Source organism: Cotesia typhae, unplaced genomic scaffold, assembly GCF_013202065.1.
Source record: "Cotesia typhae breed Kobodo isofemale line unplaced genomic scaffold, CoteBio_Ctyphae scaffold_13, whole genome shotgun sequence".
Lineage (NCBI taxonomy): Eukaryota > Metazoa > Arthropoda > Insecta > Hymenoptera > Braconidae > Cotesia > Cotesia typhae.
This window is the reverse complement of record NW_027423774.1, coordinates 7,603,640-7,613,602: the sequence shown is the minus strand read 5'-3', so window position 1 is coordinate 7,613,602 and position 9,963 is coordinate 7,603,640.

Below are 9,963 nucleotides of genomic sequence, written 5' to 3'. Positions count from 1 at the left end.
TGGGTCCACTCTGGTTCCACTATAGTTTCATTCTGAGTCCAATCTGATTCCACTCTGGCTTTAGTCCGGGTTCACTTTGGTTTCACTTTAGTTTCATTCTGAGTTCAATTTGATTCTACTCTGGCTTTAGTCTGGGTTCACTCTGGTTCCACTTTAATTTTATTCTGAGTTCACTTTGATTCCACTCTGGCTTTAGTCTGGGTGCACTCTGGTTTCATGCTGGAAAATAGGCACAAAACCACTCTGGAAACACTCTGGAACCATCATAATTCCATAATGTTTCCAGAATTTTTTCAGACTGATTTCAGAATGATTTGAAAGTCGCAAGGGAAGTAACAACGCAATGTGATATAATTCTTATTAAATATAGAGCTTAAACTTAGAGGCCTAGTATTAAACAATTCGCTATAAGTAATATAATAAAAATTATATTACAAGTTTTGGTTACAGAAGTAACTTTATAAGCGTACTCATGTATGAGAAAATGAGCAGTCAGTTGTTGAACAATAAAATGTGGCATCTCGTTGATAATGAAAATAAATTTGATAAACCCGAAAATAGGTTCGTTATCATTTTCGCTAATGCATAAAACCATATTTGGCTTGTACAAACTGCCATTTTTTTTAACCCACGAAACTTTATTTAAAGTTTTATTGTGAAAATTTTGATTTTTTTCTAAAGAATCGTCAAATGCCACGTTCAAATCTTTGAAAGTACAGGATAATGAAGGCCCGATTTGAAGTGCAGATTTAATATTTTTAGAGTAAAGCTGCGACACAAATTTCAGCTCATGTTTAGTCACTACTGTTTTTGCTACATTTACTTTGTTGTTGCTAACTGAAGCTGTTACTGTTGATTCTCGATGTTTGCCCTCGAATCTTATACACCAAAAATTAATCGGGGGGCCACATTGAGCTAAAATAGTTGGTAAATGAATAAAAAAATGATCCTTAGGTTTCAAATCTCGTATCGTACGAACTAAAACATGGTGTTCATGGATAAGTGTTCTTAACAATGAGCTGCATTCAACTTGAATGAAAGTTGCAGTGATAATATTCAATATTTGTCGTAAAATAATGTACACTTGCCAAACTGAATCGTCGTTAGGAATGAGATCTCCTACTAAAATGCCAAAATGATGAACGAACGCATTCATTTCTGCAGCTGACATGCGTAAGTTGTAATTCTTCAAATCATTCTCTGAAATAGGTGAAGGAATGTTTGATTCAGTGATACCCCAGTCATAAATTTTCATACGATTATTCAATTCAATATGCATAAAATATTTTTTAACTGATATATAATGATTTAATATCGCAGCCATATCAAAACAACAAACTCCCTCTAGAGCATCATGCATTATATCAGCTGATAAATTTTCTGTCACATGAAAATCTTTTAAGCGATGAAAAATACATTCTTCTTTAATACCTGACTCTGAAACTCCTTTACATTCTAAATCTTTTTTATATGAATTTCTTGTTCTAATGTAGATTGGATCCTCAAGCGTTGCCATCGACCTCTGCTGTTTGTCCATCGAGCAAAAACGACACGCGTAATTAGCATTAAAACTCTCAACATAACGCAATACAGAATGTAAACCTAAATTATCACCGACGATTAATCCAAGCTTGAAGTAAATAAGTTTTTTTCCTTGAATTAAATCAAGCTCCAAACCGTCAGATTCAAGATGATTCAGTTCATCAATGAGCAATCTGAATACAGATGTGTTTCCATATTGTACTCTGTCTTTTGAGTAAGAAGAGCATGGAATATTGATGCAAGCGAAGATTGATAAGGTGGTGGAAAGCAAGGCAGTGAAATGTAACATCCACACAGTTTATTCGTCCCAGAATGACTACCAAGCGCATTGCCAGTCTCATAATCATCACAAAACAATAATATTGGTAAAATGAATTTTGATCCGCAATTTTTTATTTTACGATTCCATAAATCTGATTGTATAAAATTAAAAATTACTAATTTTTCATTTTTTAATTTTTCCACATAAGTCAAAACTGTTTCATAAACGTCCGGCAATTCAAAAATTTTTTTCAACATTATTCGTAGAGGAAATTGATATGCATAATCCTTTATGGATACATTTATAGGTACATTATTTCGAGTTTGTTTGACACCTCGGATCTTTTGACCAACTACAAATTTTGTTGCTTCAAAATACAAATCTTTGTCTTTCAGAAGTTTAATTCGTTTATGCTCGGTATCAACATCGTCAAATGCCGCCAAAAATGAATTAAACAAATTTGTCACAGTGGTAAAAGGTATGCTATCGACTGGACCAGGAGATGATTTTAATAACTCATTTGTAATTGTATTTAACCCATCATTAATTATAGATATAGTGGATGTGAAAAACAGTTGAACTTGTTTTCGAGATACTGCTGGTGTATTGTACATTTTCAAACTTGTGCTTAAAATATATTACTTTGTAAGTCTTGGTGAACTTGAAAGTTCGTATTTTTATTTTTATTTGTATTTACTGTCGAAGTCGTTGTTGAATTATGTGAATTGACCGGCTCATTCGAGTTTCTAATGTGCGATTTGTCTGAGCTTATTCTTTTTTCGCTATCTTTATCAAAAATCATTGAATCCAATTTTTGATCTTCAACTGCATTCTCTTCTAATTGATGATTAGAAAGGCAATGACGTTTGAATGAGTGGAAAATATGAAAAGATCTCTTGCAGGAATTTTCTCCGCAAACATATTTTTTAATTTCATTATTTTTATAATGAACAGTTTTAAAATGAAGATGTAGTAAATCTAAAGAAAACTTATTGTGACATAGAAAACAAACGGCCATTTTAAATTAGTTAAATTAGTTTTAAATTATTTAGTTTTTTTTTCTTTTTTTTTTTTTTTTGTTAAAACTTCACACTATTCAAGTCCGAAAGAAATGTCGAAATACTCGGTATCACTGCTCCGTATCTTTCTCCTTTTAAACCGTAAATCTTGTGTTGGAGTACAATCCACGGATATTCTGCTTCCTTTGGGTAATCTAATTGAAACGAATAAAAGCTCTTGAAGGCAATACCAACTGCTGCAAGTGGCGATGATAAAGAGTATTTCTTCTCATTAATATGGATGTTGCAGGATTTAATCTGATTATCTCCCACTATTGACACAATTGGCTGTTCATTCAAACCATATTTTTTCAATTGCTCTCGACGATTTTTAAGTTCTACAACTAACTGTATATTTGTCTGTAATTGAATTAAATGACAAATAATTAAATTATGAACATAGAGGAATATCATTGTAAAAAAAACTCCAAATAAATACACTGCTCAGTGATGTACTTATATCTATTATACCTTAACTATTATAATAAAATACTGCTGAACTTCGTTTTTACTGAGGCACCAGGGTGGATCGTTCGCAACTAGACTTGGAAAAGGTAGTGGAATCGGAAGCAACAATGGTATGAGTCTTAAAATATGGATTCTTCTTAGGTCTAAAAAAAATAAGAAAATTTATATATTGTCATATAAAAACGCAATACAGTGCTATTATTGATCATACCTATTGAATTGCTATCAGTACATCCCGTTAAAGCATTGATTTTACCCAAAATCTCTTTAACGCCTTCTGGCTTTCTTTTTTTTTCTCACAGAGTCCAATTAATTGTTTGGAAAGTAAATCGAATCCTTTTATCAAATTTTTCGTCTTATCCGCGTAAAGAGTTGTGAAGTCAATATCAATCTAAAACAAATTTACAATAACAAAATAAGAAATGGATAATTATTTATTATATTTGTATGTATTGTAGATATTGTATAATTTTTAGTCTTACTAAATTAGGCCCTTGAGTTACGTGCTTTAACACCGGATATAAATCGATGTAACTAGTTATTGAAGAATCTGAAATCAAATTATAAATCCTCCTCTTTGACGTATCAGACCATAATTTAACTACTTTTTCCCAAGGGTCAATGTTTTCCTTCAACCAGTTGTCCTTTTCTTGAAACTCGTCGTCAGTTACTGAAAATAAAAATAAATTGAATTAATTTATTTCTACAAAAACTAAAATTCAAACTACTGAAAAGGTTTAATTACTTACTATCAGAAAATAAGTCAGGATGAAATGCTAACTGAACACGATCCACAGCTCGCTCCTCCCGTTTTCTTTTTGTTCCAGTATTCTTTCTCACAATGCCTCCACTTGAAAGAATGCGTGATCGATTTACGTTATTATATCTTGTAAATAATTTGCCTTTTGCCAAAATTTTAGTCTTAGTGACAGAGTCGTAATTATATGGCACGTAGTACGAATGTTCAGACTCTGTCGGAAATGTTTTGGCAATTAAGGCAGCTAATTCTTTGAACCGTGCGGGAGTAATCCTATAAGTTTGAAAATAATTAAGCATGTGGAAATGTATAGAAGAATCTCAATATAGTAAGTGACACTCAGTATAGTGAGTAACACAATAAAATAATAATGGATGATAAAATAAAGAATAAAATCTATCTTACACTAATTGCGGGGAAGTACGCATTTCGGAATCTAATATTACATCCATTAAATCATTTCTAAGGTTATCTGTCAAAGAATGATTAGATCGATAGTAATATAAAACACCGATTCCTAATATTGATGATTTTAAGGCATCAATAAGATCAATTATAGGTGTAGACAAGTTGGGGCTTAAATCCCCTGAGTCAAACTAAAATCTAAACTTTCGGAAACAGAAACTAAAGGATCGTAGAAATTTAAAAATTCTTGATGATCGGTCTCAATAATCACTCCTGAAATATGGAATAAAAATGATGATTATAGGCATTCAAAAGTATTGAAATGATCAAGTGAAAATTGAATAATAATCAGTAAAATAATTTATCGATTCTACCAAATCAACATAAATGAATACCTGAGAAATCTAGCTGAGAATTAGAATTATCATTTGAAATGATGTTATTCAAATTATCAGCACCAAATTCTTGTTTCCATTTGTCAGGAATTTAACTTGAAGACCGATTTTTGGAATGAGTTGCTTCACTAATTCTTCGGTTAAATTTTTAAATACATCTCTGTCAATTTCTTCATCTATAAATAAACCATTATAATTTATCTTTTAAAATAAATTTGGTGAACTTTCTAGCCATTTTTAAAATATCACTAACTAAATAAATATTTTTTAACAAGAAAAAAATTTCAAGTGCAGAAATTAAAAAAAAAACTTGAAATTAAACTCTTTAGAAATGTATTTTTTTGTAACTATTTTACTAATAATTAATCTAAATAATTGTCATACGTTTGATCGTCTCAATATTTTAAAGTTAAAATTTTCAAAGCTATTTTTATAAAAAATATCATTAATCTCAAAAAAATTTCTTTGATTTATGCATATTTATTATTTTGCATTATTAATTAATAATTGTTTTATTTTGTAAATTTTGAGAATTAAAAAATAGGACTTTCTAAATATTCGTCGATGAAATAAATAATAACTGTCAATAATTGGGTTCCTGCGAGTAATAGATTACTTTTAGTTTGTAGAGTAAAGACGGGCATTAAATATAGTGAATATTTAAAGATTTTCTGATAAAAATTAAAAAAATGTACGGTTATAAATTTTTGAAAACATTTATTTATACATTTAAAGAAAATTATAGAAAAATTCGTCGTAGAAAGGTTAGGTTAGTTAAAAATTAATATACTTACCCTCAAAAGTTTTAAGAGATCCTAAATCCCATTCATCTAATTTTTCGCTAACCCAAGACTCCATCAAGGTTGGTAAAGTTCGATTACTCACAATTGGGTATTTGCATGATTTTGATATTCATAAACTTTTGATATTTTTACATTCTATATAATTTTTTAACATTTTTGGAAGAAAAATTTTTCGATTTTGTTCTTAAAAACTTAAATAATTTAATAAATAAAAGTGATCCTAAATTACATAAAAGTCACGTGATGTAAAACGTGATGAGATTGGTGTGACGTCATTGTGCTGTTTGTGGCGCGTATATTTGAATGAGCATTTAAGTCATGTATAATATTTTACATTGCTAAAAAACTTAAAGTTAAGTTTTTTTCAATTTTAAGTTTTATACATTCTATTTTTAATGCTAGATTTTGTTGAAAATAATTAAAAGTGAAATAAATTTTTGTGAAATGTTTTTTTAAATTTAAAGTGAATGTGTTTGGAGGTTATGAACATGTCAATGTTGTTATACTAAGACTTTTGAGAAGCATCAGTTCAACAGTGTAGTTTGTGATTATCAACGAATTAATAAAAATGCCTCGGCGAAAAGTGGATCCTGATTTTTCCGTTTAACAGAATTTAATGAAACATTTATAAAAATTTTTTCTGGTGTCGATTTACCAGTATTTCTACACGTTGGAACTATACACCAATAAAACTCATTTTTTGACGACATTTCGAGTAATTAAATAATTTTATTTTATTATAAACAACACAACCAGATCTTTTTTTAATCAATCACAATTAACACAACAATTGTTTACACCTGCCACGTGTTTACAAGAGATTGGCGCTTAAAAATTCAAATGAAATAAGCACTATGACGTCACATACACGAGATGGAGCTACTTATTCATTTATATATCTGCTTTTTTTTATTTATTAAATTATTTAAATTTTTAAGAACAAAATCGAAAAATTTTTTTTCCAAAAATTTAAAAAAATTATATAGAATGTAAAAATATCAAAAGTTTATGAATATCAAAATCATGCAAATACCCAATTATTCTTTTAATTATTTTATTATAAATTTATTTTATACATAGACTCACATGAACCGAACTTGTATACAACACTCAATAGGCGGCAAATCTCTAAAAATTACTATAGTCTCAAAACGTCGACCGCAGTGACAAACATGTACTATAGTATTACTGCACAGAGTATAGATCTTCGATTCACTTGTATTTTGATAATCAAAATACGTGGTATTTTGATAATCAAAATACCGTATATTTTGTTAATCACAATACTTATTTTGATAATCAGAATACTCATTTGATTATACTTGGTATTCTGATTATCAAAATACTTTTTTCTCAGTGCTCCTTTTTCTGGTTCGTGGCCACACTATGTTGGCTATGATTCTTGACAGGTTGGACACTGTCTTGTTTGCTTTCGTACAAGCGTTTTTGAGGTGTTCTCGGAAAGACAGCATCTCGTCGATCACCACTCCTAAATAACGCAGTGCCCTTGGAGATGTCAATGTTGTCCCACCTATGTCGATGACGAAAGGTTTTGGGAACCACTTTTGTCGAGTCAAGACAACGATCTCGGTTTTCTGCTTGACGAGTTTCAAATGGTGTTTCTCAAGCCAATTTTTGACGGCGTCAATGGTTTCTCGAACAAGTAATTCTGCCTTCTCGGTACTGTCTACTACTATCGTAACCACGACGTCGTCCGCGAAGCCGGTGAGTTCCACTTATTTTGGCAACGGGATTTCTAGGAGTTCGTCATAGTTCGCGTTCCATAGGTCGGGCCCCGTGATTGAACCTTGCGGCACGCCAGCCGTTATATCATATTATTGTGGGTTTTCCTTCGTTTCTGCTATAAGCGTTCTTTTGTCGATATAGTCATCTCTATCCACAACTATTGCCAGATTTTCTGGCTTCACGTCAAATTTGTGCTCTGAGACATCTAGGATGTCACTCCAATTCGCGCTGTTGAAGGCGTTTATGATTTCTAGTGTGACGATAAGACACACCTTGCAGGCTTTGAGGCTACCAGACCATGCTTCTCTCACTGTCTCTATGACTTTCTAGATCGCACTGACTGTCAATCGTCTTTCCCGGAAGCCATGTTGATTTATGGCAAAACCTCTAGCACGATCGATGTTGTGACAGGGAATTTGAATTCCTGCGCGGGGCTAGAGTCACTATTATCTTGTCGCGGTGAGTAGGGACTAATCCGTACCTTCCGAGTGTGAGTAACTAGTTATAAGACTCGTTACCGGCTCGCTAAGTCCCCACCGCTGTCCCCAAAAAAACTAAGCGGGAACGAGACAATAGGAAAATTCGAGAAACCTGAGTGAGAGGTTATAAAAGAGCCGGCGAGAAGAAAAAGAGCACCTTTTGAACGAGACGTTGTGAGTGAGCAGTGCATGACGGTGAAGAAAAAACTCTACCATATTTAATAAACGTAAGTAAAAATTCGCTCGAGGCTTCACGAAAAGAGGAACGAAGCGAGTCTTTATTGTCTAGAATTTTATAATTATTTATCCCGTCAAGCCTTTAGGCTGACAAAATTTTATTTCGATCCCAATACTTATTTTTTCGGCCTTTACAGGAAGAATCGTTAGAGAAATTTAATTTGGAGATTGAGGAGACAAGGAGAAAATTTTCCGGACTTGAGAGCCTGAGCCGAGTTGCGGATTGCGGAATTTTTGCTTGTTGGGATAACTCCACCATCGGCAGCAATTTTGGAACTCCAGGTCTTTTTAGTTATTCAGGACAGGCTGATTTTAATGAGGCCGAATTAACCAATTTAAGTTTTCTGTTGAGAGTATAATAACCGTCTCTAATAGTCACTGTATATCAGCTAGTTTCATTTTAAGTAAAGTTTTGTCAAGGTCATTTAGTTAGTTCAATTCTGGATATTTAGTTATAACAATGAAATCTTAGCAACCTATATTGAGTAACCGGAAAATAAGATTATTAATAAATTCATAATCGGTCTTTTGTTTATAATAATTAAAAATTTAGTTTAAAAGTCTCAGAGAAAAGTTGACAAAAATTTAAGAAGTGCGTAGTTTAAGAATAAAAGTCATTCTCAAGGTTGTATAGCTAGTAATTTTATTGAAACGCTTAAAAGTTATGTAGTAAAAATTTTGGCAAATTTTGGAAAATTCAATTTAGGCCGTTTGGCTGAATTAATTAGGTTAAATTAAAAATTGGAAATATTGATGAATTTTGGAGTATAAAAATTGATCAGAAAAATTGTCAGAAGAAATTTCGTTAAATTTAGTAAGAAACTAAGAACAGAAAATTAGCATAAATTAATTTGGAAAAGAAAATTGAATTGATAACTGTTTTAATAAAATTTGAATAGATAAAAAATTGGAGAATGAATTTAGCCAGGATTAATTATAAATTGGAAATGAAAATTTGGGAATTAAGTAAATGAAAAATTTGGCAAAAGTAACTCAGCTGGTTTTATGAATATCTTTGTATGAAAATGTAATAAATGAATTTAATAAGAAAAATGGGCAAGGGATTAGATTAGCAGAATTGATAATTTTGTAATGAGGAATTGTTAGTAAAGATTTGATAATTAACTGAAATTAGAAATTCGGAGAATTTAGTAATAATAGAATTTAGAGAATTTAAGTTAGTGTCCGGTGGACGATGTCATAGGTAAATTCAGGAATAAATGTTGAAATTGAGAATCAGTCAGGTTGACGTGGAATTAGGTTTTAATTGATAATACGTCAGGTTGACGAGAGAAAATTTGAGATATTTTAAGGTATTCCGTCAGCGTGACGAGGTATAAAGAAGTAGAAAAATTGACACTAGTTATAAGAATTTTCGGCAGTGCCGGCGTAGGTGAGAGGTTCTCACAATTAAGTTAGTTTATAAGTTAAGTTGTTGGCTTTTGTAATTTAATTGAATAAATCAATTTATTTGTTATAAATAATTTTTCTCAGTATTATTTACAGCCCTCTCGGACTTCTCACGACCCTGTCTTTCCCCTCTCATGCTTCCCCGGTTTCTGGGATACCGTGTCTAAAATCCCAGTAGCGCCCTTTCTAAGGAGAAAAGGGGTGACCAACTGGACCTAGGCGAAACACCCTGGTAACAATGTCGTTGCGTATTCTTCCCTGTATAAGCTTCTCGAGCAGTTTCCCAGCAATGTCATGGATACAAAGTGGTCTGAACGACAAGGGTATTACAAGGCTACCTTTTCCTTTGTCTAACAGAACCAATCTCTGCCACTTCCAGCCCGTTGGAAACCTGCCGATTG